The 27,328-nt window shown below is 34.2% G+C and overlaps 2 non-coding genes across 2 annotated transcripts; one reads left to right on the top strand and one right to left on the bottom strand.

Moving 5' to 3' along the window:
- Positions 1 to 321: 321 nt before the first annotated feature.
- On the bottom strand, positions 322 to 448 carry LOC125996876 (small nucleolar RNA SNORA22). Its single transcript, XR_007491537.1, has one exon. It is a non-coding gene; the product is annotated as a small nucleolar RNA SNORA22 (small nucleolar RNA).
- Positions 449 to 18,145: 17,697 nt separating this feature from the next.
- Positions 18,146 to 18,329, top strand: LOC125996610 (U2 spliceosomal RNA). The gene has a single exon (XR_007491302.1). It is a non-coding gene; the product is annotated as a U2 spliceosomal RNA (small nuclear RNA).
- Positions 18,330 to 27,328: the final 8,999 nt, after the last annotated feature.

Here is a 27,328-nt window from a genome sequence, read left to right as displayed (position 1 = left end):
TTTTTTTTTTTTGTAGAAAAACTTTTAGTTGTTAGAAGTACTTAATGTAGCTGGAGTGGAGCTTTGCTGAAAATAAATTTTAAGGTTTATATTTAGCATAAAACATTTTTAAAATAATACTAATTTGAAGTATAAAACATTAAATAAAATGGTTAATGAGCACTGTAAAAAGAGTTTGCACTTTGAAGTATGATATCATTTGCTGTAAATAAAAAGGTTTTCTTTAAATTGTTTTAACAGTAGAATAGTAAGACAGCTGCAATAAAGTGTTAAATTTTTTATGATTAAACACAATAGCATGAACTATGATTATTAAAGGTATGAAGAACTGACTTTCTGAATACACTTAAAAGGATAGTTGTTTTAATGCAAAGGTAAAGAACCATTGCTGTAGCACAAAATTAAAACTAAGGGTATTATGAAGCACACCTGGGTGTTAATTGTGCAATAATATTAAGTATATTATTTAAAAAGGCTAATCACATTATTTTCCACATAATTTTTTTAAATACCTTAAAAATTAAAATAAATTTTCTAATAGAAATATAAAAGAATAAAATTAATAATACTTGTGTGTTCGTTTAAATTTCAAAACACCAAAAGGTTTTTCTTTTACTGATAATTTGTTATTACAAGTGACAGAATTATGACCTTGCTCTAAAATTTCTGAGAGGCATGAAAAAAGGGAGTGTATTGCTGTTATCTCCTTGTTGCTTTTTCTCCCTAGAGAATTTTTTTTAACCCTTACAGACCTGAATTTAGAAGGTTTTCTAATTTCCAATGTTTTAATAATTACAACACCCAATGCACAAAACTTAATTACACAAATGCTTTTAGAAAAGGCACAATTATGCCGCATAATTTAATTCACAAACTTCACAATTATTTGAGGCCTCTTATGAAACACAACAAAATTTTGACCATTTTTACTATATATATTTCACATGAACAGTTTCTGAATCATTTTAACTTTACCAACTGTGGTATTTATCTAGAAAAACATTTTAGGGTCCGCCCTTCGGTACAGAGGGAGGAACCCATGATAGGGAGGTGGTCCGAATATCAAGGAATATCGGACGGTGGGTCGACTAAGGGGTGGGAGTCACAGGAATGTGACAGCCACGAAGGGGTGCATGCACGGAGGAAAATCCACACGCCGAGGGGGGCTTCACGCCGAGGGGGGGGCTTACCCGAAGAAGAATGGGGCGTGGGATCCCGGGAACGTCCGTCGACTGATGAGAAGAGTGGGGGGACACACACGTTGGGGCGCCAGATGCGGCTTCCCGGAGCCGGCCCTAGGGCCGAGCCTACAGCCGGCCAGCGGCTAAGGCTCTGCTCAACAGGTAGTCGCACAACGGTGTGGGTGGAGAGCACTCTTCTGAAGAAAGGAAGGGTCCTGTGGAAGCAAGAAGAGTTAATAAATGACTAGTGACCAAAGATGGTCAGAAGCGTTTATTTTTCACAGACATGGGTATTTAAGCAATCTGTTGGGGGCGTGTAAGGCAGAACAAAGGCCCTGGTAACAACCAATCCAGGGTGCGCAAGGCAGAACAGGAGCCTTGGCAACAACCATTCATATCATGCCAGGGTGCTTTCAAACAGACCAATCAGACAGCAGTTTTGCGATTAACTGCGGGCTGCTATATTTTGCATGTACACACCAAGATGGAATGTTAGATATAGGATGTTTTCCCATGAGAACTGCGTGCTTTTAGACCTCTAAAATTCTTAAACAACTGTTATCCTATCCTACAGCAAATATATATAAAATAATGTTTAACCTAAAACTACGTCATGGCCATGAACTAAAATTGATGAGAGCGAGGGCCGGAACGGGTGGTTAGGTCCTGGGTGAGCCAGGCCTTGCAGTAAGCTAAATTTGTCTTGTAAGATTTCCTGTTTGGCAAAGGCTCAAGCAGATGCTAGGTCTTTTTCTTCTATAGAGCAGCTGCAGAGAAAGATGTCGGTCATGTTCATCTGTTGGGGGGAGCAGGCTTGGCTCCCCACACAATGGCTTTCTCTATACCCTCCTCTTCAAAGTTTTTTGAACAAGTGCCACCAGTCCATTTTTCCTTCTTGTCATAGATGGCGCTCCATCAGTTATTATTCCAACAAACCTCTTCCATGGCAAACCTGCATTCTCAATGGCATCACACAGATGCCGAAATATCTCATTAGCGGTGGTCTGGCCATGCATTGGAATTATTGTGAGCAGCTCTTCTGTAAATTCAAAATTGTAATCAACACCAGGGCATAAATTGTGAGCTGTGCAGTGTCTGTTATATCTGTGCCCTCCTCAAGAGCAACTGAGTATGCATCAAAACATTTGGCTTTCTCACACAGTTGATGATAAATGTCACTTGACACGTCAGAAATGCACTCTGCCACAGTGTTGGCAGAAAGGCTGATTTTGCTAAACTGACCTTTCTTTTCCGGACAGATAATACTTGCAGCCTGTAACATGCATTTTTTAACGAACCCTCCTTCTGTGAATGGTTTCCCTGCCTTAGCAATTATCTCACTAACCAAGTAACTAGCTTCGACTGATGCAACATTCTGTTTGGTTGCTTTCCTGAAGAAATCTTGTTGCCTCATTAGACATGCTTTAAGACTGGCAACCTGCTTGGCTTTCTCATTTCCTTGATATTTTGCACATTCCTCAGCATGTTTAGTTGAATAATGGCGTTTCAAGTTGTATTCCTTGTGCACTGCAACTTTCTCTGAGCAAATAAGACATGTGGGGATGCCCCTGTGTTCAATAAAGAAATACTGCTCCCACTTTTCCTGAAATTGTCTGTGCTCGTCATCAATCTTTCCCTTCACTGCAGGCTTTGATGAAGTCATGATGAAGGTATGACAAAATCTAATTCTGTAATAAACTTCTCTCCCTTCTCTCCCTTAGGCCTCCGATAATGCAAGGGACAGCGGGCAGGAGCAGCGGAAATGACGTCTGCACTAGGCGCAAAGTATTCGCGATTACTCGCTTACTGAACATACGCAATAAAAAATCGCAAATATCACATTAAACATTTGCATACCCCGAACGAAACTGCTCGGGGTATGCGAATGTTTAATGCGATTTTTTCTTACTAGTGCAATTTTTATTGCGATTATTTGGTAAGTGAATAATTGCAAATACTGTGATATTTGAAGGCCAGCTGCGGGCCACAAAATGTTGAATGAAGGGCCGCAAATGGCCCTCGGGCCACGAGTTTGAGACCCCTATTTTAACCTCTTTTTTTTTTACCAGAGTCTTACCTTCTTTATACATCAGTTTATCTTTATTCAACATCTCCTCCCACCATGGTTAATTCAATTCCATATACTACTGCTTTTGTGGTTTTTATTCCCTTAATGTGTCTCTTTACATACCTCTATTAAAGGGAAAATTTTATATCTGTCCTCCTACTGATGTACATAACTCAACATGTTGTTCTTCAAATCCATCCCATAGCAGCAAAAGGTATGACTTGTCTTTACTTCTTGCTGAATCATATGTCATTGAGTATATACCAGGACTATTTGAAACATAGATAAAATACTACTGGATTTATACATTAGCACTATAGCTAATCTACTTAAAATTCTTGGTCTTTCTAGTTAAAAGGCTAAACATTAAATATTTGTTCAGAATTAAGTAATTTACTTTTACCTTATACCCACTTATTTTAATTTCATATACTTATGATTTGTATGCTTCTTTTATTTTTTAACTTAACTTTTACAAACATCAGCCTACCTTCAAAATTAAAACATAATTTAATTCCTAAAATTTGGGGTGTATCCAGTGTGGATACTGATCATCACTGTATTTTATAGTATTTGTGGGTTTTATAATAAAAGACAATTTATGGAACCTTTTTTAAAATATCATGTACAACTTTATAAATGGATATAAAAAAGATTTTTTTCAATAAGATGGATTAGAGCTAACCTTAATGTGTTGTGTCAAATTGGGAAATTTTAGAAAGGATCAAAAGTAGGTGAAATTACCTCCTATTGTTTCATCACTGGTTTATATTAATAATCTAAATTTTAAAGAAGTTTTTCTTAATACTTCTTGTATTACCTAGATTGTAAATCTAACTACCTAGTTAGTCTAATTGATTTAATGTAATTGTACATGAGTGCTTATTGTACTATGTTGAGAAACCTAAAATGATTTGTTACAAATTGTATTTGATCTTCCTTTAAATGACAACAGTAAGTATCCAGAACTTGCTAAGTAAACATGCAAGTGTGGTATGTGATGTTGAGTGTCTTCTGAATATCAGGTGATTAGCTAAATTAGAAGTGATTGCAAATTGTTCTTTGGGAGGGTGGTTGAGATATGTGGGAAGTTCTGAAATAAGTAAGGACAAATCAGTAGTGCTAAGAATGTTACTGTCCCTGCTCCAAAAATTAGTCAGAATAAAATATGGATATGACAATAAGAAAGCAAATCTACAGAACTTTTCCTTAGCTGTCTGTTAATGCTCAACTGTCTTCATGTCTAGGAGTCTGGGGAGCACTTTGAAAATTATTTATTATAATTGAGCTACTTAATAAGAATACTCTAAATTAACAATGTTAAAAATAGAAGCTTAAAATAGTGTCTTTCTTAGCTTCTGTATTTCTACCTTCTACTAATTTTCACCCTACTTTAGAAGCATTTGCTTTCTCACTCAAAAGAAGGCATCAAGCACAGAGACCATTTAGTGATTGAAAACTCTTTGACAATGTATCAATAATTCCCTCTGTATACCTCTCTCTTTCAGAAACATCTTTTCAAGTTGCAGAACTCATATGAATGCCTCTCTTTTGTTATTCTTTAAATAGTGATAAAGAAATTTAAGTAATGCCTTGCATTTATTTTAAAATTTCAAACACAATTTTGTTTTGTTTTGTATTGGGGCCACACCTGGCAGTGCTTAGTGCAAAGGATTTTCTCCTATACAGTTAGCTGTCTTCTAATTTTAGCTCATGTTTCTTTTGCAATAAAGAAAATTTTAGTTTGATGTAGTCCCATTCATTCAGGTTTCATACTATAACTAACTTTCTTTGAGATCTGAGTCTTAGAGTTTGCTACCTATATTTTGCTTAATAAACTTTGTGGATTTGGTTCTGATCTCAAAGTCTTTAATCCACTTTGAATTGACTTTTGTGTAAGGTGTGAGATATGCTCAATCTTTAATTTCTTACATGTGATTATCAAATTGGTCTAACACCATTTGTTGAAGAGACTGTCTTTGCTCCATTTCAAATTCTTGCCTCCTTTGTTAAATATTAATTGACCATATAATTGGGAGTTTGTCACTGGATATACTGTTCTGATACATTGGTCTAAAAATGTCTTTGTTTCAATACCATTGCTCTGATCTGATCACTATGGCTTTGAAGTAGAGCTTCAAATTAGGAAATAAGTTGCCTCCTGTTTTCTGTTTTTCAATATTGATTTGGCTCTCTTAGATATTTTATGGATCCACACAAACTTTATAATTGATTGTTCTAAGACCCTGAAGAACATTGTCTGAATTTGAATAGAAATTGCATTGAATCTATATCAGGGGTCTTCAAACTATGGCCCGCGGGCCACATATTGTATTTATTCCCATTTTGTTTCTTCACTTCTAAATAAGATATATGCAGTGTGCATAGAAATTTGTTCATAACTTTTGTTTTTACTATAATCTGGCCCTCCAACAGTTTGAAGGACAGTGAACTGTCCCCCTGTTTAAAAAGTTTGAGGACCCCTAATCTATATAGTAGTTAAGGTTGTACGATCATTTTAATGATATTTATTCTTTCAACCCATGAGCATGAAATGGTGAACCATTTTGTTTCTTCAATTCTTCAATTTATTTCTGAAGTGTTTTGAAGTTTTTGTGGTATAAGTCCCTCACTTCTCATGTTAACATGATTCTTAGGTATGCTTCTTGGATTTTTGGCTAAGGTCAAGTGTAAGATGATTCCAGGTAATTGATAGTTTTGAACCCTATTTTAAATGGTATAAATTCTTTTATCTCTTTCTCCTCTGAGTAGATATTATATATGTAAAATATAATATATTCCTATAAAATATATTATATAATATATAATTATTATATAAGTATACATTATATTATTATATGAATATATAATTAATTATAATATATAATATATAATACATCTTTCCACCACATGTACCAGTAGTATCTTGTGGCATTATTTCTTTTTGCATAGGCACAATTAAAAGGGGAAATATTGTGTATAGAAAATCTTATGTATAGAATCTTATATATAGAAAGAAGTTCTTATCTAATAGGGAGAGGAACTACTAAATTTTATATTGCATGGGGGTTTCATTTGATTGGATATTGGCTGTTCACCTCTACACCTGGATTCCATCTTTTGAACTGGCAAGGTTTTCTGCACCAACAAGGTTTTCTGCACCAGCAATAGGAATTGAAATTCTACTGGGGAAGGCCTTAATGCTCCTATTGACTGACTTGCTCCAGGATGGGATGACAGGTAAGATGACATTCTGACGACTTTGAAACAGCAATGACTTGCTTTCAGGGCAGGTTTTCCTGCCTTACCACTTAACAGTGAGATGTAATAGGGAGACACTTTGTGATGCCCTGACTTCAACATAGAATCTGTGCAAAACCAAGATCTCTAATTAAAGAAAGACTTTGGAGTTAGAAAACTTAGAATGCCCAGAATCTTTACTTGGTCTTATGGTCTTAGGCAGGGACACCCTATGTTTGTGTTTAAGCCAAACTTTTTTACTTTCTATTTTCTTCAACTTTTGCTGCACCTATGCAACAAACTGCCACACTTTTTTACTTTTTAGATAGAAGTTCCTGTCTTTTTCATAGTACCTTGGGATACAAATTGCATTTTTTTACCTCATATTTCTGCATTTTTCTATGAAATTAAGAAGGAGGAATAAAATGAAAGGATTAGGGCTAGGGGCAAAGTGCATTGGGGAAAATGAAAAAGGACAGAACTATATATCCAAGTCTAAGGCAATAAAGATATATATCAAGAGATCCAAACTATAGTTATCTTAAAGTATAATAGTCCTCTTATACTGGCATGCCAAAAGGCAAAGGATGATTTTACAGGATGCACTCTGGAGGTATTGGTGGAGGAGGTTAACAATGGTGGTAGTATTGTCCTCTGATTCATTGTATGTTTGAAATCCAATTATGAAGGACTTTGTAACTCACAATGTTTACAATCAAATAATTTTTTTTTGGTTTTGGGGACACACTCGGTGATGCTGAGAGGTTTCTCCTGGCTATGTGCTCAGAAATAGCTCCTGGCTTGGGGGACCATAAGCGATTCCGAGGGATCAAAACGTGGCCTGTCCTAGGTTAGCACGTGAAAGGCAAATGCCCTACAGCCCGTGCCACTTTCTGGCCCCAACAATAAAATAAATTTTAAAAAATTATTTATATTTACTCCACGGTAAATGGCATGACCCTTTATTTATTTTTCAGCTTTCTACGAAATAGATTAAAGAATAGGCCATAATAGTATGCTATTTTATGTTTAAACATTTCTAAATATAATTTCTGTTTTATTGTGCATAGGATGTATTTAAAGGAATATAAATATTTTCTTGACATAGAGAAAAATTGAGGAACAGACATATTCAATCTGTTAAATGCACTTTGACTCTTACATTCAGCCAACCAGGATGGATCGTGGTTTGAATTCCGGCATCCCATATGGTCCCTGAGCCTGCCAGGAGTGATTTCTGAGTGCAGAGCTAGGAGTAATCCCCTGAGTGCCTCCAGATGTGACCCCAAAACAAAACAAAACAAAACAAAATCTTAGTATGATATCTAAGACACTGGCACATTACCAGTCTGATGCAAAAAAGAAACATAAAAAGAAATAAAGAAAGAAATAAGAAAGAAAGAAAGAAAGAAAGAGAGAGAGAAAGAAAGAAATAAAGAAAGAAAGAAAGAAAGAAAGAAAGAAAGAAAGAAAGAAAGAAGAAAGAAAAGAAAGAAATAAAGGAAAGAAAGAAAGAAAGAAAGAAAGAGAGAAAGAGAGAGAGAAAGAAAGAAAGAAAGAGAGAGAGAAAGAAAGAAAGAAAGAAAGAAAGAAAGAAGAAAGAAAAGAAAGAAATAAAGGAAAGAAAGAAAGAAAGAAAGAAAGAAAGAAAGAATAGAATAGAATAAAAGAAAAAATAAAAAATGCTGGGAGGATCCATCTAGATGCTATAAATAATCATTTCAGAAAAAGAAAGGGGAAAAAAAACAAAAACAAAAAATCAAAACAAAACAAAAAACAAGCAGTGACAAAAAACAGCAGCAGCAACAAAAATCACCAAAATCACAACCACAAGAAACAAAAGGGAAGGAAAAAAAAGGTCTAGTGTGACAAGGCTTAGGTTTTTTTTTTTGGCTTTTTTTTTTTTTTTTTTTTTGCATAGGAAGAGGTTCTTAAAAGACATCAATCCCACTCAACCTCAATGAAGGAATAAACTCGCTAGCCAAGTGACTCACTATAGGGAGATTTCACTGTTATCAAGAAAATAACTTTTTCTCTATAAATGATACATTATATTCCTCAGAGATGTTTATGACATTATCAGACATAAATTTATGAGGTTATTTTCTATTTATTAAAATGTCAGATTTCTGAGAGCAAACCAGGAGTAACCTATGAGCATCACTGGGACTAACCCCAAAACAAACAACAACAGTCATTTTTGCTATGTCCATTTTCTTCTAAAAATATCACTGTACTCTTGATTTTAAGATGTTCAGTGAGAATTTATAAGACTAGTGGAACCTATATTTTTTCAACTAACAATTCTTCTGCAATGTAGAATTTTCTCCACATAAAAGTTATCATGAAATGCCTGTACTGTTACTTGAACATTGGAATTTTGCATCCAGTTCTCATTTGTTTAAAATGCAGTGATTATTATTTGTTATTTTAAGTTTAACTAATATGATTTAGTGTAAATAATATCAATAAAAGTAGAAACAAAAATGTTTGAAGATATGGGTTTATTTTATTTTGTTCTACTGTAATTTGTTCAGTCACATTTATGTTAATATAGGGGATACCTCCTGTGAAAGGTATCTCTCCAGCTTTTTCCTTTGTTTTATCTTTTTTTGGGGGGGATACATCCGGTGACACTCAGTGGTTACTCTTGTCTCTGTGCTCCAAAATCGCCCCTGGCTTGAAGGACCATATTGGACACCAGGGGTATCTAAAGGCAGTCCATACTAATTTAGTGAGTGCAAGGCAAACACCTGTGCTTGTGCAACTACTCAAGCCCTTTTTTTAAAAATCATTTTTAATTGTTTTGTTTAAACACCATAGTTACAAAATATTTCTTTAGATTTCAGTCATACAATGTACATCATCACCAGTGCACCCTTCCCAACACCAATGTCTCCCAGCTTTTCCTTTGAATCTTTTTTTTTTTTTTTTTTTTTTTTGGTTTTTGGATCACATCCGTCAGTGCTCAGGGGTTACTCCTGGCTCTACACTCAGAAATCACTACTGGCAGACACAGGGAACTATATGGGATGCCAGGATTTGAACCACTATCCTTTTGCATGCAAGGCAAATGCCTTACCTCCATGCTATCTCTCCGGCCCCTCCTTTGAATTTTAAGCTGAATCTCAAGTTCATCAAGAGTAGGAACTATTGTGTGCTGCTAAGAAATATTATGTACTACAATCTGGGGACTTGAGGGACAAAGTAATTGTACATGGGTTCTGTTTTATTTTTCTTAGTGTTCTTTGGCTGAAAGTTCAAAGTTAAGATATCAGCAATGGGACTACTGAGAATTCTGTTTATGGGTGATTGTCCTTGCATTGTAACTTTACCTTGTTCTCTTTCTTTGCATCTTTGTTCTCATAATTAAAAATAAAAAATAATAAAAAAGAGTAGGAACTATGTTTTATAGAATAGTTTTGTAGAAGTCTCCAAGTCTCCAATTTTGTGAAATTAATGATTATCAAAAAACAATGATTACAGGGACTACTAAAAATGATTTTAATTTTTGAGCTTATGTTTAGACTTGCATTAAAAATACATGCGTCAACAGGCTTAGGTAGTAACAGATAACATAAATGCCTTAACAAAGGGGACCAAGTAAAAATAAAGGAATTAGGTTTCAAAATAAAACAAAATGTTATATAAAACACAATTAAGTACACATTCTTGTACTTTTTCTTTATTAAGAAGCAGATATTCCTCAAAATTATCAGGAATTACACACTACTCACACTTGTGTAAAAGATATTGAACAAAAATTGTTTTATACTTATTAGGTTTGAGAAATCAAAAATAGTTACTGTGTACAAGTTAAAGAACTAGCAAAGATATATACAGTCCAGTCTGGGTCTGAATGAAAGCAGATATAATTCATAGCATAGCTTTTATAGCACATAACTATATAATGTGATCTTATAGCATATTTTTCAGTAACGAGGCCTAACACTTCAGAACTGAGAACATCTAGTATAAGTGTGAGTCTCAGAAACAGGAGCTTTGAAGTCTAAGGGGAAATGAAAGACTTTCTCACTGAAGAAGAGATCATCTTTCTATGTTTTCCTTTTCTTTTCAAGCCAGTCTTCACAGGATTATTTAATGACTTTACTCATTGATGAGAGTAGATCTTCTTTACTCATTATACTGAATCAAATGTTGATATCTTACATAGATACCTTCACAAATTCCCAGAAATAATGTTTAACCAGCCATCTGGCCATCTGCTAGCCCTATTAATTTGACACATAAAATTAACTATCACAATGAGAAACAGAAACATTCATAGCAAATTGATTTGGCATCATTAACCAAACAACTCTGAACACAGAAAACCTAAACTTTTGTAAAATAAAATCTATGAGTTGTAAGATCACCCCAGTTAGTTTCTGATGAAACTGAGTAGCAGTGAAAGATTAATAAGCCAAGCCATTCAGGAGCCAGTCTGTACCATATGGTCTCTCTGTCTGAGCCTAAAGACAGAACTCCTTTTTTTTTTTTTAATTATTAAACCAATACCTATACACCAGGAGGGGGAAGGTCAAGAGTCATCCAGGTAGGCTTTTACATATCAAAAGAGAGATTTATGGAAAAGAGGAAGATGGGGGAATGTCTTTATTTTGTATTAATAGCTGGATGTCATATTAAAATTCCACCCTTTCTGTTTAAAACAACAACAAAAAGAATGAGTAAAGCTATGAAAGTTTTGTTTTACTGTTCTTCACTAGCAGTCGGAATCCCATATCAGAACTTATAAAACCTGTTGTTGGGGCCAGAGTGGTGGCACAGAGCAGTAAGGCCAATGCTAGTCTAAGACAAACTGTGGTTCAATAACCCTTGAGCATCACCAGGTGTGGCCCAAAAGAAAGCAAAAAACAGAAAAAACAAAAAAACGAAAAAAGCTGTTGTTATTTTGCAATAAGCACAGTAAAACTAAGAGTAAAAATTGGCTGTCAAAGGTCAGATTGTGCATACATATTCTCAAAACAATCAGCTTTGTCCAAATCTTTATCTTATATATATTACAAAATTTCTTCATAGACTTCTTTGTAAAAACATTTCTGCAGTTATATACTTAATTTAAAATTCTAAACATTCTTTTTATTTATTTTTTGGGGGGGATCACACACGGCAGTGCTCAGGGGTTACTCCTGGCTCTGTGCTCAGAAATCATTCCTGGCAGACTCGGGGGACCATATGGGATGCCAGGATTCAAACCACCATCCATCCTGGAATGGCTGCGTGTAAGGCCAATATCCTACCGCTGTGCTATCTCTCCAACTCCAATTTTTTTTAAAATTCTTTTTTTTTTAACACCCGTTGATGCTCAGGGGTTACTCCTGGCTATCCACTCAAAAATCGCTCCTGGCTTGGGGGACCATATGGGATGACAGAACATCCTAGGCTAGCATACATATGGCAGACACTTTACGGCCTCCACCACCACTCGGCCCCTTTTTAAACATTCTTAAACCAAGCACTGTAATGAGTCTAGAACATTCGAGTTCCTTTTCCATGAACTTCCTCACACAAAATCCCTAAAACATTCTTATAATGAATACTGTAATAAGAGTCTATAATACCCAAGTTTATGTTTTCATCAAATTCTATGGACAAAGACATTAAAACATTTTTGCAGACATAATTTTGAGAATTAGTTGCTAAAATTATATACAATAAAACTTCTCAGCAACTGGGAAATATTCACTAGGGTAGTTAAAAACTATTAAAAATCAAACAGCATTATACATTTTCTCAAAACTGTGCAAACTAATCACTAAATTTGGATATAAAATTATGTATTGACAATGGGACATAGAACAAAAGAGTAGCATTAATATCTATATAGTTTAACCAGAACACACAGTTGAACCAGCAATATAATGTCTGATGCAAATAGGGTTGAGAGAAGAAAAGTTGGAGGAGATTCTGAACACAGCTTTTTCTCAGTTGGTATTTGGCTGAGTTTGGATCCTCCATTTTCTCCTCCATCTCCACATTCTGCCAAAGGCCTTCTGGGATGGAAAGGTCTTTGGTTCGTGGGCTGGAATCTGGGTGAGGGGACCCACTCATCTCCCTGCTGTTGGTCCCCTGCAAATGGAGTTTTCTTTTTCCATTCTACCCCATTATTGACCTTGATAAGCTGCTGCAGGTTGGGAGGTGGGGACAAAGTCCTTGTACAAAGCACCTTTGATAGAAGAAAGGTAGTAGGTATCAGCCTCTGGGATGCTGCTCAGAGTCTTCAGTTATCTCTCTTCGCTGCCTGTTTCCATCTCACCTGAAGGGGTCTCTCCCATCTTCAAACAGGGACTATCTATGTACACTGGTGTTTTGGTGAAGGGCGTTCATACTCAGTCCACCTCCATGATGCAGTCATGGTGCCAATTCACCAGAGGGTCAAGGAACTCAACATCATTGGGATTTTCTGGGGTCCCAGATTCCTGAGTCCCTGTTTGGGGACCAGTTGTAATATAAAACCCACAATTTTTTTTGTTTGTTTTGTTTTTTTGGACCACACCCGGTAACACTCAGGGGTTACTCCTGGTTATGGGCTCAGAAGTCGCTTCTGACTTAGGAGACCATATGGGACCCCGGGGGATAGAACCGCGGTCCATCTTAAGCTACACTGGCAAGGCAGACACCTTACCTCTAGACACCACGCTGGCCCCCAAACTCACAAATTTTGAGATCACCACACACACCATTTTTTCTAAGCCTAGACAGATGGGTCTGAAGAAGAATAGTGTCAAAAGATTAATAAATCAAACCAGCCAGGAGCCAGTGTGTACCTCATACTCTCTCTTAGCACCAAGCCAAAACTGATTTTTTTTTTATGATCTCAGAACAAAATTCACCAGGGCAGGACAGGGCAGAGTGATGCAAATAGGCTTTTACATATCAGAAGAAAAATTTATGGGAAAGAGGAAGATAGAGAGCAACTTTGTTTTGGGTTAAGAGCTAAGTGTCATCTTGCAAACTTTGACAAAACTTGTTTCATATGCCATCGATCTGGATATCTGTGATATAACTGTATATATGTATAGTTAGAACATCTTTGAGTACACATTTATATAACTACTTCTGCCATAAATTTATCTCAGTTTAAGCAAAAATTGTTATCAACCTAGGATTCTTTATCAAAGTATCAAATTAAAATATTCTTTTAGTTTCAAGTGAAATTATCAATGTAATATAACCTAATCTGTTAAATAGAAGTAGGAATAATTTAAAAACTTTGACATGGTATAAAATAAATTTACATATCTAGAGTAGTACCTGACAATTAGTTACAAATCCCACAAGAATTTAAGTAAGGTTCATTCTTATAAGTTTTATAAGAATGTAATTAGTGTGTGTGATGCTTGCCTTGTATATAGCAAACTCAGGATTTGATATCTGGTATTCCATAATATTCTCTAATATCCCTTGAGCCCTGCCAGGAATAAATCCTGAGAGCAGAGCCAGAAGTAAGCCCTGATCAAAATAAGGTGTGACTTTCCCAAATATAATATTTTATAATAATAGATAAATTACTTTATAATGATGTTTGTTAGTTTAAACTTTTCCTCCAAACTGAATTTCAACAATACTCAAATGAATGAATTTAATCTAGCTTATATGAATTAATGATGTACTTATTTGATTATTGAGACCAAACTTGTTAAATTCAAAACTAGTATATTTGATATATTTTTATTATGTCAATATTCTATATAATTTTTGATTAAATAATTAACAAGGAATTTGGAGAATCTGTTAATATTCACATAAATTTTGTATATATTATAATGATGAATATCACTAGAATTAAACACAAACAAAAATATGCTTAATAAGTTTAAGGGCAAGAGTAAAGGTGAATTGTAATGATAAGGTATGCTATAAGTAAATAAATACAGAATTATATTGTAAAACATTCTTATTAATTTTTACTGATAGAGGAAATTAGCTTTTAAAATATGAATTAAAATTAAGGTGTTATATTTACATTTATATTGAAAATTAATATAATATTTATTTAATATAATTTACATATCTTTCTTTTACAGATGTCTCTTTATGCAGCTCAGAGAAGGTTTACTCTGAAAGTGTGAGGTCCTGAGATTAAGTCCTAAATAAATAAAATATTTGATGTATTATTGAAATGTAAGAGCATGAGACTTCCTAAAGGAAATATTTAGGTGTTACAAATAAAGACATTTTTAAATTTAGAAAAAAAAACAAACTCAGCAACTATTGTCCAAATACAGGTTCTAGCATATGGATGAAGAAACAAAAAATAAGTTGCAAATTATAAATGAAACAAATGGTGCTATGCATTAAGTTGTTAATTTAAGTAGTCATAAAAATGTTATCTTTATTTACCCAAACCAATAGAATCAAAATGAAATGTAATAATCGTATATATATCACTGAAATTATAGTTTAATAATAGCAGTTTATTTTAAGAATTGTTCAGATAATTTTTCGGAAGTGGCCATTGCTAACTCCTAGGTGATTCTGGAACAATCCAGGGACAGAAGTTGTCTTGGTTACAATTAAAATATATTTTATAACTATTCACTAAAATAAGTTATATTTTCAAAGGTGGGTCATGAGAATTAGTTTGTTTTCTAATGAAAAGGGAGCTTATGTACCAAGTCAGAACCACTGCTCTAGATCATTGTTCCTCAATAGAAACAATGTAGAAAACAAAATTTATACATTTTTTCAAAACTTTGTAGAGTATATTTAAAAAAGGAAAAAGTGAGAAAGTTCATAAGGCATACATAAATCTCATATTTTTTTTAGCAATGAAGATTTAAGAAGACATAAAAAGGAGAAGGCAAATTAAAACCAATTATTACACAAAAATCATATTGAAGCATAAGAATTCAAATGAATATAACAAATGCAATTAAATTTAGAAAAAATAGCAATGAGTAATTGTTTTAAAATGTTCATTAAATGTCAATGACCCTGATCTTTCCAAACAGAAGACACTGTTAGGATCATGAACAAGTTCTGATCTCTGAGGCTGGAGATCTAGTACAGCATATAAGGATGTTTGGCTTGCACACAGCAAGTCCTAGTTCTATTGCTGGAATACTATATTTTACTCCAATCAACATTTTCTGCATACATAGCCAGGAGCAAGCAGTGAGCACAGATGGGTGTGCATCTACCCCTTACTCTACCCACAATTATATCATCCAAAAGGAACCACCAACATTCCAGTGATAAACAACCAGATAAAAAAAAAGACTGGAAACAAGTTATATAGGCAGAGTAGTCAAAAAGAAAACAAAAAAAAGAGAAAGCCAACCACTATAAAATATGAGATAGAATCTGGAATTATATAATGATTACTAGATCAATATATCAAGAGGTCTCGCTATTTGCAAATATATATCAAATGATGAAGCATCCCAATTTATAAAGCAAATAAAAGGAACAGAGTGATATATCTATAGCACTGAAACACACTGTAGTGGAGAAATTTTAACATCTCACTCTCACTAATGGACAGATCAATCAGATAGACTATATCTAAGTAAACAAGAGCCTGAAATAAAGAGTTGGAACAGCCAAGGTTAATAGAAATTTACAGATTCTCTCCTCTCCCTCTCTCTCTCTCTCTCTCTCTCTCTCTCTCTCTCTCTTTCTCTCTCTCTCTCCTCTCTCTCTCCACACTCACACACACACACACACACACACACACACACACACACACACACACACATGAAAACACACACACACACACAAAGGCCAAAGCACACATATTTCTTCTCTCTTGCACTTAACAATTTGTGATGAGGTCATCTACTGGAACCCTGTTGATTTAACCTTCAGATATCATAAACATAGCATGTTCTTATGACTTCAGGTATGCTGGGATATGTCCTAATTTTAATATTTTATAAAAATTGTGTTTTCCATTTAAATTTAAATGGGGCTGGATCAATAGAGCAGTAGGTAAGATACTTGCCTTATTTTGTTTGGAACCCTGGCACCTCTAATGGTTTTCTGATTATTGCCAGAATTTATTTCTAAGCCCAGAGCCAGGTATAAGCCTTGAGTGCCATCAGAGTGCCCTTTAAAATGTGAATATATGAATTGAATATGCTGTAAACTTTAGAATTTGGGGGAATTTTTAATTAGAATTTGTTACCACTCCAAGTTACTAAGAAATTTGAGAAGATAGTGAACTTCTTGCTCCCCCAAACATTCTAACAGACATGTAGAGGATAGAAGTTTACACTTGACTGGTTTTAAAAGTAAGTTAGGAGTTCAGTCTCAAATTTTCCACTGGTCTCAGTGGTTTAGTGTACCATCAGAAGTTGTATGACAGTTTGGGGAATCTTTTTGGAGGGTTTAATGTTTGCTCTTACCTCTACCTCTGAAACTGGATATGGTTTACCATTAACTTGACAATGCAGGACAAGAGCAGGGTAAGGGCTGTGAAAGGAATGAGAGGTCTTAACAAGTACATATGTAAAAAAATGAAATCTTAACTACTTACTCAGTTGCAGTGCTAGATATAATACCCAGGAACTGAAAGCAACCCAATTGTGCAACAAAAGACAAAGGTATGAAAAATTAAGGTACATAGGCAATAGAATATTATGCACTATAAGAAAAAGTGAAAGCATGTAGTTTGTTTCAGCCTAGATGAACCTAGAGGGAATCATGTTAAATGAAATAAGTCAGAGAGGGAACAGTTATAAGAAAATATCAATCATATATGAAATATAAAGAAATAGACAAAAGAATAGATAGTACTAAACACTAATAAACCCTTGGAATTGGCTTGCAAAGCTGGTTAACAAAGGAGGTAAATGGGGGAGAAGAATGAATATCTTACCAGAGCTAGCTTAGAGTACTACAGGCCTTATGAACTTTGTTGATGCTGAAGCACAGTGACTTTTATCAAGACCATAAACTTTCACACATTTGTAACCATATTACCTAAATTTTAATAAATACAGCTTAATAATAGTACAAATAAAAAATATAAAAAACCCTCTGAACTTCAAATACTACAATGCACCCCCCCAAAACTAGTTTTTTATTAGTAAAATTTAAAAAGAATTTTAATATGATCACTCAAATTAAGATTTAAGGAAAATATAAACACTCATATAAAGAAGTATTTGATTATAAGATAATCAGATTTACAAAATCCAAGTTGACTTATTTTATTTTCACTTTAGAAAATAATTGAGCTTTATATAAATAACTCTATCATAAATGATCAGTTCAAAGGTGAAAACCACCCAAATTTATATACAAATAAAATATTGTATATATACACAATGACATTTATTCTACAATTAAAATAAGTGATATACTGTCAATATAAACAAACTTTAAAAATACTAGGCTAATTAAAGTCAGGCACAAAAGATGACTAGTCATTCCATATCTATAAAATGCTCAACACAACAAAATATATAGAATAAATTAGATTAGTGGATGACTAAGGCTAGAGAAGCTCATGAAAAATAACATTGGTTGATAGTTGCAGAATTTCTTTATAAAATAATGAAAATTTTCTCAATTTAAATCCCTTGATACACTATAATTCTGTGAATATAGCATAAAACAAAAAACATGCATTACAATAAACATGGTGTGTGTAGCACATTTTAACAAAATGACTTTAAAAATTGTAATTATCTCTCCTTAGCCTTTGGGCTAAGGTCAAGTATAGTAACTGTCCTATCAGTTTAGTGTCTTATATGTTTTCTATCTGAGGACATTTTATTAAATGGATTTTTGAAGAAGGAAGTTTGGAATAGGAGCTTTCTTCATCCACCCACGCATAAAAACAAACAAGCAAACTACAGTATATAACTCAAGCAGTAATGTACCTAACTTTTGGTCAATATCATTTAAATTAGATAAATTTATATTAATATAATAAGAAATAAGTTAATTAAAAGCAGCAAGAAATGTTATATATTATAGTTAAATTATATATGTAAATAATTAATATATAATCTGTTAAAGCACAGGTTGAACAGTTCTTCATACCAGGGGAGTATCAGTTTTCTGATTTAAATTAATCAGCTTTTTGATAGCAGGAAATAGAAGTGGAATTTATTAGCAGCAATCACTCATAGAAAGACTTTTCCTTTTAGAAAAATTCTCTGCTATCATCACAAATTAATTCCTTTGATAAGACTGTGCTGCAGAAGAAAACATTGCTAGTCCTAAGAATATACAAACTGATTTTAGGGCAGTATTCCTGGAATCCTCAAAAAGCCACATCCATATGTAAATAATGATCCTCATTTACAACTAACCTTGGAAGATAAGCTATCCAAACCTCTAAGACTCATAGCGTACACTGTTCTTCAGATTGAAAATTCTGGGATGCCTGCTGGAGCATTGTGGGCCAAGACTCTGTTCTACCAAACCTCACCTCTGGCAGCTTCATTCAAACTCCACAGCCACTGCCATACCAAGAGCCCACCTCTAATTTCTATAGAGACTCCAAGTCTATAAAAATTTCAGGCAAACTAGTTCAGGGACTCAAAACACTGTGTGTGTATAGGCAGCAATCTACCTCTACCCTTCCATACTGCCATAACCCCCTAGAATGACCCCCGCATCCCACAACTGCTGCCATGTACATGACAGTGTCGTTCATTAATCTAGGAAGAGATGTGAGTCAAGCTAAGCAGCTGAAATTTATGTGCCCTGTTCTACATACTATTGCATTTGCTGGAGCGTTCAACCACACATATGCAGCCACATGACACCTCTAAATTCCACAATACTGACAGCCCTATAGAGTGCACCAGATAAGAAAGGAAAGCAACATCAAAAAATATGATTATTTTTACTATCCCTATTTGCAAGTAAAATTTATTCTCCAAGCAAACAAAAAGAAATAAACTAAGCCTACTAAATAAACACAAATAACATAGAAGCCTCAACTAGCAACAACACGCTTTAATAACCCTCAAACAATGACTTTATTGGCCACATTATGAGATATAACAATTTTCACAACTTTTTTTTTCACTGAAGCATTTTTAAATAAATGCATTTGACCATTTTCTTGTACAAGCAATATAAAATAAATTACTTTGTGCCTTTTAAGGGACCAGATTTTTGGAGGTGGGAGGAAAAGTGGGACTATCATTGAAGAGAAGTCACACTGGTGATGGGAATGGTGTTGAATCTCTGAATGCCTTAAACAACTGTATTATGAACAAGTTAAAAAAAAAACCTCAATGTTTAAGTTTAAAAAAGAATATGTGCATATTTATTTAAATAAAATAATAGCTAATTGATCCCTGCTGGAAAAATTGTGATTAATAATGCTTCTAATTGTTCTTCCTATTTACAAATCAAAGGGAAGCATTTATCTATCATGATAAAAAAGTGACAGAGGGAAAGTCAGGCCACTGTTTGTTCTAAGGAAGTAGAGAATACACTCATGTCACAGTCTCTTAAATCCCTGGAAACAGAATGAAAAAGAGTTGTGCGAATGTGTGTGATAGAGTTCTGTATAGATTATATGTTCACTATGTATATATGAATGTGTTTAATGTTAATATATGGCTTTGTATATATATGTGTGTACACATGTATATGTATGCATACAGGACTAAGGTCTTCATTTTAACTTTAAATAAAGTTTTTATTTATAATATTCATAGTGTTCCTGATGTGTGATAGATGCTGATACTGACTGACATACAACAGATACCACATGGTCCATATCCTCCAGTAATCTTAAGAAGAAAACAGAAATCAAGTGCAAGTCATGAGGTCACTTTCTTTAATTAAAGTGTTTCACTGCTGAAATAGTGGAGAAAATTTATGTAATAACAGCCCTAGAGAGCTGTTTTAATTCATATTTGCCAGTAACTCTAGAATCATAATTTATTACAGAATTTATTTATATATATATATTCAGAATAAAATGTATGTTCTCACTCTTGCAAAAATACCTATAATCTATTTATCACAAAATTATCCATTAAACATAAATTTGGTAAAATAAAATGGTTTCTGGACTTTTGAATGTTATAAACCGAGGTGTCTCTTATTAAATGATCTATCTTGGAGATAATATTTAATTCTAGCTTTAAAATTAGATTACTTCATATTTCAAAAGAGAGAATTGCTATATGATAGCATGGAAATAAATTCCTTAATAAAAGACCTGTGATGCAGAACTTATTTTCGGAATATATAAAATAGGATATTAAAATAGAGAAAGGATGACAAGATAGCACTAAATGAGGGTAAGTGCGGGCTGAAATACAACTGCATCTTATTTTAGCAATGCTTTTGTGACTACCATTGATTGAAATAAATGAATCAATGTACTTCTAACTTAACCTGATCTTCTAAGAAAATAAGTTTAAAATTTTCTTATCTATTTAAGTCAGAGAGCTAATACAAGGATTAAGAAATTTGCTTTATTCATTGACGACTCTATTTTAATCCCTGGCACTCACATGGTCGCAAAAGCAATGCTAGGTGTGATCCCTGAGAATAGAATTGAGTAAATCCTGACCATGGTTGAATGTGACTGCATATCTTTCATTGCCAAGTTGCTCTTAATTCGAATCTGACAAATTGACTGGCATTTTGGTGTGTTTTTTTTAAAGGAGATTTGAAAATAGTAGACCAAAGATAGCTTGCTTCTCAGTGTATAGACATATTATTTTAAATAGTACAAGCGTCTAGAGTCCTAAGCAATGTCTTAGTGAGGACTATAAGAGGTGGCAACCCTATGTAGTATTGTCCCACGCATCTTGTGTATCGGGGTTAATTTTCTAAAGAGAAACTGACAATGTGGGCTTTATTTAACATAGATTGAATTGATGAAGAAGAGGAAGAAAGGAGAGAAGGAAAGAGGAAGTAGGGAAGAGAAAAAAGAGAGAGAATTAAAAAATGTAAATGGTAATTTGCAAAAACATATTCAATGAGTGGAACCTGTAACTTAAGTCTGTGGTACAATGTTGACTGTTTCAGTGGTCTGAACGATGATATGCTTTAGTTCCTAATAGAATACATAAACAAAAGAAGTGGGTAAATAGGATTATATTATTGAGATATTGTCATAGTGAGCACCTGTATATGGTATCTAGTATGATTGAGCACCGAGGCATAAAATAAGGATGTCCACCCTTTGTTTCCAAGAACCACTGTGGACAAAGAAGCTAAAGGGTTATTTTATACCTGGTAAAAATTAAGGCATTAAAACATATTGTTAGTAATCACTGTAGTGGGAGTCCCTAGCTCCCAATCATATTTTGCACTTAGCTCTCTGGGTAAATACATTATTATAGTCCTTTATAGGTAGAAGTTAACTGCATACCTATTCACTCTAAACCACTGTTTCTGTTGCTGGTTTCTTTATCGTATAAAAGATAGTTGCAGCTTTGTGTTTCCCCTCTTCCACTTTATTTGAACACATCTACTTGCTATATGCTGACATCTATGATGCTTGGAATTTCTACCCTTTAGACTATTGTATTAGTTTATGAAGTATTATATGTATATATGGCATATATTTTAAATACCTCAGATAAGTGCTATCACTCTATATTTATTCTTCTTATTCTGGCTTACTTCATTTAACATAATATTTTCTAGATCCTTTCATGTTGCTATAAAATCCATACAAAAACCAAGACCACTAATTACAGAAGACTGATTACTACAATAATAATGGAATAGAACTTCTAGAACTGTAAAGAACAAATTCATCCTAGGCTTTGCCCTATGAGCTGTGCAAATATCAAGATCTCTAATTATAGAGGCCTGATTTTATAATCCACAACTGAGTGGAAAGTTTCCTGACACCATAAAAAGACCTTGGGTGTGAAAATGAGCATGTACTGAAACTGTAGTGGGTCCCATGACAGTGTGCTTCAAGGTGGAGAAACCCTGTGTCTCTTAGGCCAAGGAAATTCCCTTTCTAATTTCCCCAATATTTACTGTGCCTATGCAAAAAAAGAAGAAGCACAAAACCTTGCCACACCAGCCCTCCTTCCTCTTTTTTTGGTGCATTTATGTAGTTGCTGGTTTTGCTTTTTGTTTTAGTTTAGTTTTGTTTTGTTTTATTGTTTTGTTTTTTTCCCTTTCATTTTTAATTGATTTTTATAACCTCTAGACAAACTTCTCCCAGGTATTTTTCTTTTCTTTATTTTCAAATAGAACTACATAACTTGAATCATCTTGTTCTGCCTCATAAATTGAGGAGGGTATGGATGATACCAGAATTAAACAGTCATATAAACATTGAGTAGAAATAAAAAATTATCAGACTTAAACACCAAACCCAAAGTCAATGAAAGAATAAATACCCAATCTTCAACAAGCTATACACAGAAGGTACCATTTAGACTAACAAAGGAGGGAGATATTGGGTGCATGCTGGGAACAGGGGTAGAGGGAGGACAACCCTGGCCCTGATTCATTGTCACTAATACCTTAAATATTACTGTGAAAGACTCATAATTCACTATGTTCACAATAAAAATTATAAAATAAATAAAAGTAATACAAGCAAAAGGATAAAAGTCCTTTTCATTCTGTCTTGTCTAGTCTGTCTAGTCATTGATCATATTGACTGATTGACCATAATTGTCAGTTATTTAATCTTTTGAGTCTAAAATATGTATAACATTTAAACAACTGATTTTCAACTTTATAAAATAATATACTTCCTTGCAAGCATCAACTACTAGTTTGATACTTGGCAACTTATATGGTTACCTATCACTACAAGAAGTTACCCCTAAAGAGTAAACCATGGGCACTGCCAAATGTAGCTCCAAAGCGAAACAAAAATAAAACAAAAAAAAAGCAGTTTCCAAAAATGGCGTAAAAAATGGATATGAAGGTGTTGTTTGAAGTATATCCTTAACATGCTACCTAACATTATTATAATTAGTAACCCACATAATGAAGTAGCAGGCTGTAAAATTAATATAAAAGGTCTTACTGGGGCCAAAGAGATAGCACAGCAGTAGGGCATTTGCCTTGCTTGCAGCCAATCCAGGACAGATGGTGGTTCAAATCCCAGCATCCCATATGATCCCCAGAGCCTGCCAGGAATGATTTCTGAGCACAGAGTTAGGCGTAACCCTAGTGCCACCAAGTGTGACCCAAAAGCCAAAAAATAGTCTTTTTTTAATTTTTTATTTTTAATTATGAGAACAAAGATGCAAAGAAAAAGGACAAGGTAAAGTTACAATGGAAGGACAATCACCCATAAACAGAATTCTCAGAAATCCCCTTGCTGTTATCTGAACTTTGAACTTTCAGCCAAAGAACATTAAGAAAAATAAAACAGAACCCATGTACAATTACTTTGTCCCACAAGTCTCCAGATTGTAATACATATTTCTTAGCAGCACACAAAGAAATCTAAAGCCATAAAACTTATGTAACTCCTTAAACATGGAAGGCAAAGTACTTTTTTACATTTCCATGCATATGCATATTAGTTTAAATTAACCTCAAAAGTTTAAGTGGGTTGTTTTTCTTAAAGATTGAGTCAAAGGAGCACAGTAAAAACGGTGTTAGAGTGGCAATTATTATTTGCATAGGTCCACCAAAATATGAGGGACATGGAAAAGAAAAGCCTTGGCCGAAATACAAGGAGACCCTACCCCTGAAGTTCCCTGGAATAAGATCAACTCTAGGCTCCAGGCAAACTAGGTTGTCCAATCCAAGTCATTGTCTGTAGTGCCATTACACTTTTATTTTTCACACAGTCTCTATTGTTGGTATCATGTTTCTGTATTAAAGATCCTGGAATCTGCATATCCTACATTGTAGTCAGGATGGTGCAGAGCATCCTCTTGTTTCACCTCACAATTAAAGGGCAATGCAGAGAGCCCTGTCCTGTAAGCTGGTCATTCTTGTTGTCGTCTTACAAAACATTCATTGCATTGCATTCATTGTATACAAGCATTGTATTAAAAGATAAAAAATAATATTTGCAATTGTACATAAAAGAAGTCCTATAAATAAAGTTAACAAAGTTAAAAGCATGTACAATTAAAATACCCTACCACCTCTACTATTGCTCTGGCTCCTATTATAATCTAATTTTAGTAATCAAAACAGTTATCAGGACTATTTTCCAAGTTTTAGAAGCAAAATAGAAACAGAAGATTTATGTCCTTAAGTTTTTCTAGGCTTCCTGTCAGAGAACTTTTAAAATTCTTAGATTTTCTTTAGTAAAAACAATTATTTATTTGTTGTGGGTTCCATTCTCAATGTTGTTGGGTGGGTGCTATGGTGGGACATAAATTCACTATGATAGGATCATAGACTATTTCCTGATGGAAACTTTTTTTTTCAAATATCAACCTTACCCAGATATAGTTGGGATTTTTGATCCCTTCTGAACTCTATTATTAGAGGGACATTGTATATTGAGCTGCTCAATATGGTTAATATTAAAATTTACATTTTTACATAATGGAACTTTAGCATTTCAGTTCTTCATGACTAAGTAAAGCTTTTTGTCTAGTGAACTAGAAATCACTGATTCTAAAGAGAAAGCCCCTCAGAGAACTAATTTTATGCATCTCTTCATTTGACTAATTATCCTGATTAATATTCTTTAAAATTAATTACAATTAAATGATTTTAAGTAATCATTGTAAATGTAGCAATCCTATAATTATAGTGGGTCATCAAGAGAATTATCAAACCTGAGACAGTCTTAGGAATCACTGTCTTTTGAGCGATAGCTTGATTATCAGAAATGAGGACAAGCTAAGGGATCCCTTATGTATGATGTATAGGGGTCCTTACAAACAGAGGAGTCTTTTCTGTAGTGCTTTAGTGCAGTGTTACATAGTTAGTATCAGGATTGAACTGAAATACATACAGTCAGATTTGAATTAGAAAACATGTACAGGTTTGGGATCTAACCAAAATAATACACATATTTCAAATCTCATTCTTCCTATTTTAAATTCTTCCTAGTTTAAATCACCCCAACTTTAAATCTTTTAAGATGTTGTTGCTCTAGCACCAGGAATCAAACTCACCCCCAGAAGTTCCTAATACAGCTCTGCTTTAGGTTGATATGACATCCCGATGATGAGAAAACAGCAACAATTTGATCTAAGAGCAGGTTGCCCTATCTCATCACCTAAAAGTAAAATGAAATCAGAAGGCACTCTAATCCCAGAGTTCTGACTTTGACAGCCGTGACTGAGCAGAACTTCTGGGGCCATAAGGAAAGACTCTAGCCTAGGCTTCAATTTAGGATCTGTGTAAAAACCAAGATCACTAATTACAGAAGACTGACTACAACAACCATGATAAAGCAGAACTTCTGGAGCCATAAAAGAAGTCTCTATCCTAGACTTTGTCCTATGACTTGTGAAAATACCAAGATCTTTCTAATTTCACCAACAATTACTATGCCTATGCAAAACAACAATAACAACAACAGCAATAACAGCAAAAACCCATAAAACTTTGCCACAGCAGCTCCTCTTCCATTCCTTTTTTCTTTCTCGTTGTAATTGTTTTGTTGTCTTTTGTTGTTGTTGTTGTGTTTTTGTCATTGCTTGTTTTGGTTTGTTTTTCTTTTTTTTTAATTTATATTTATGACTTCTAGACAGGCTCTTACCAGCTTTTCTTTTTTTTCCCAATAGAACCACAGAACTTGAATCATTTTGTTCTGCCTCGTAAATTGAGGGGGAAAATGTGGATGGTACCAGGAACAAACAGTAGCATGAATATTAAGTGGAAATAATAAATGATCAGACCTAAATAAAAATTCAGAGTCAACAACAACAGTATCAAGATACTCAATCTACAACAAGCTATAAACAAAGGGTTTCCTGACCTGCAGAACTCAGTAATTCCTGGGTACGTGAGGGGGTTCCAGCCTAAAAAATAAGAAGAGAAATGGGACCCAAGACAAAGAGTCTGATCAAGGGTCAAATTTATTGAAGCAGACGACTGGTTTCTATACTCCGACAAAGCAGGGGGAGAAGAGGGGAAATACAAGAACAGCCTTTGTATTACAGGTGACTTCATTTACAAGGTACAATTTACAAGTGTCCTCAAATATTCGCCTCTTTATGTTTGTTTGGTTTTGAGTACATATCTTATTCTTTTGGGGGAAGGGGTCACACCCAACAGCGCTCAGGAGTTACTCCTAGCTCTACTCTCAGAAATCACTTCTGGCAGGCTCAGGAAACCATATGGGATGCCGGGATTCAAACCACTGTTCTTCTGCATGCAAGGCAAATGCTTTACCTCCATGCTATCTCTCTGGCCCCTCATATCTTATTCTTGACTTTCTGCTCAGGAATCATTCCTGAAAGCAATCAGGGACCTTACCTAGTGTCAGGGATTAAACCCTTATAGCCTATATATACAAGACAAGTAACTTAATTCTATACTTGTTCTTTTTCTTTATTCTTGTCCTTTTATTCTTGTTTTTTTATTATTGTAGACAACTTAAGTAAGCTATCTTCACATGGTATAAAATCACTTTGTTCAGATACAATGTTTTGTCATCTGTGTTTTACTTTGAGTATTTTTGTTTGGGGGTCATACCTGGTTGTGCTCAGGGATTACTTATAATTCTATGCTCAAGAGTTGCTCCCAGAAGTGCTCAGAGCCCATTTTGGTACTGTGCATCTAACGGAAGGGATGGAGAGAGAAAAAGAAGGAAGAGAAAAGAGAGAGAGAGATAAGAAGGTAAAGAAGATGAAAGAAAGGACAAGAGTAGAAGAAATTATCTGTAGCCATTTTTGTAGACAACCACAAAGACTGTCGATTTTGACAACCTGGTACTAGAGAATAAAAAAAATAGTTTCTTAAATTAATTCAAAGAATACAATTT

Source organism: Suncus etruscus, chromosome 18 (genome assembly GCF_024139225.1).
Source record: "Suncus etruscus isolate mSunEtr1 chromosome 18, mSunEtr1.pri.cur, whole genome shotgun sequence".
NCBI classification, from domain to species: Eukaryota; Metazoa; Chordata; class Mammalia; order Eulipotyphla; family Soricidae; genus Suncus; species Suncus etruscus.
Note: the sequence above shows the minus strand (reverse complement) of the source record. Positions and strands in the feature narration are given on the sequence as shown.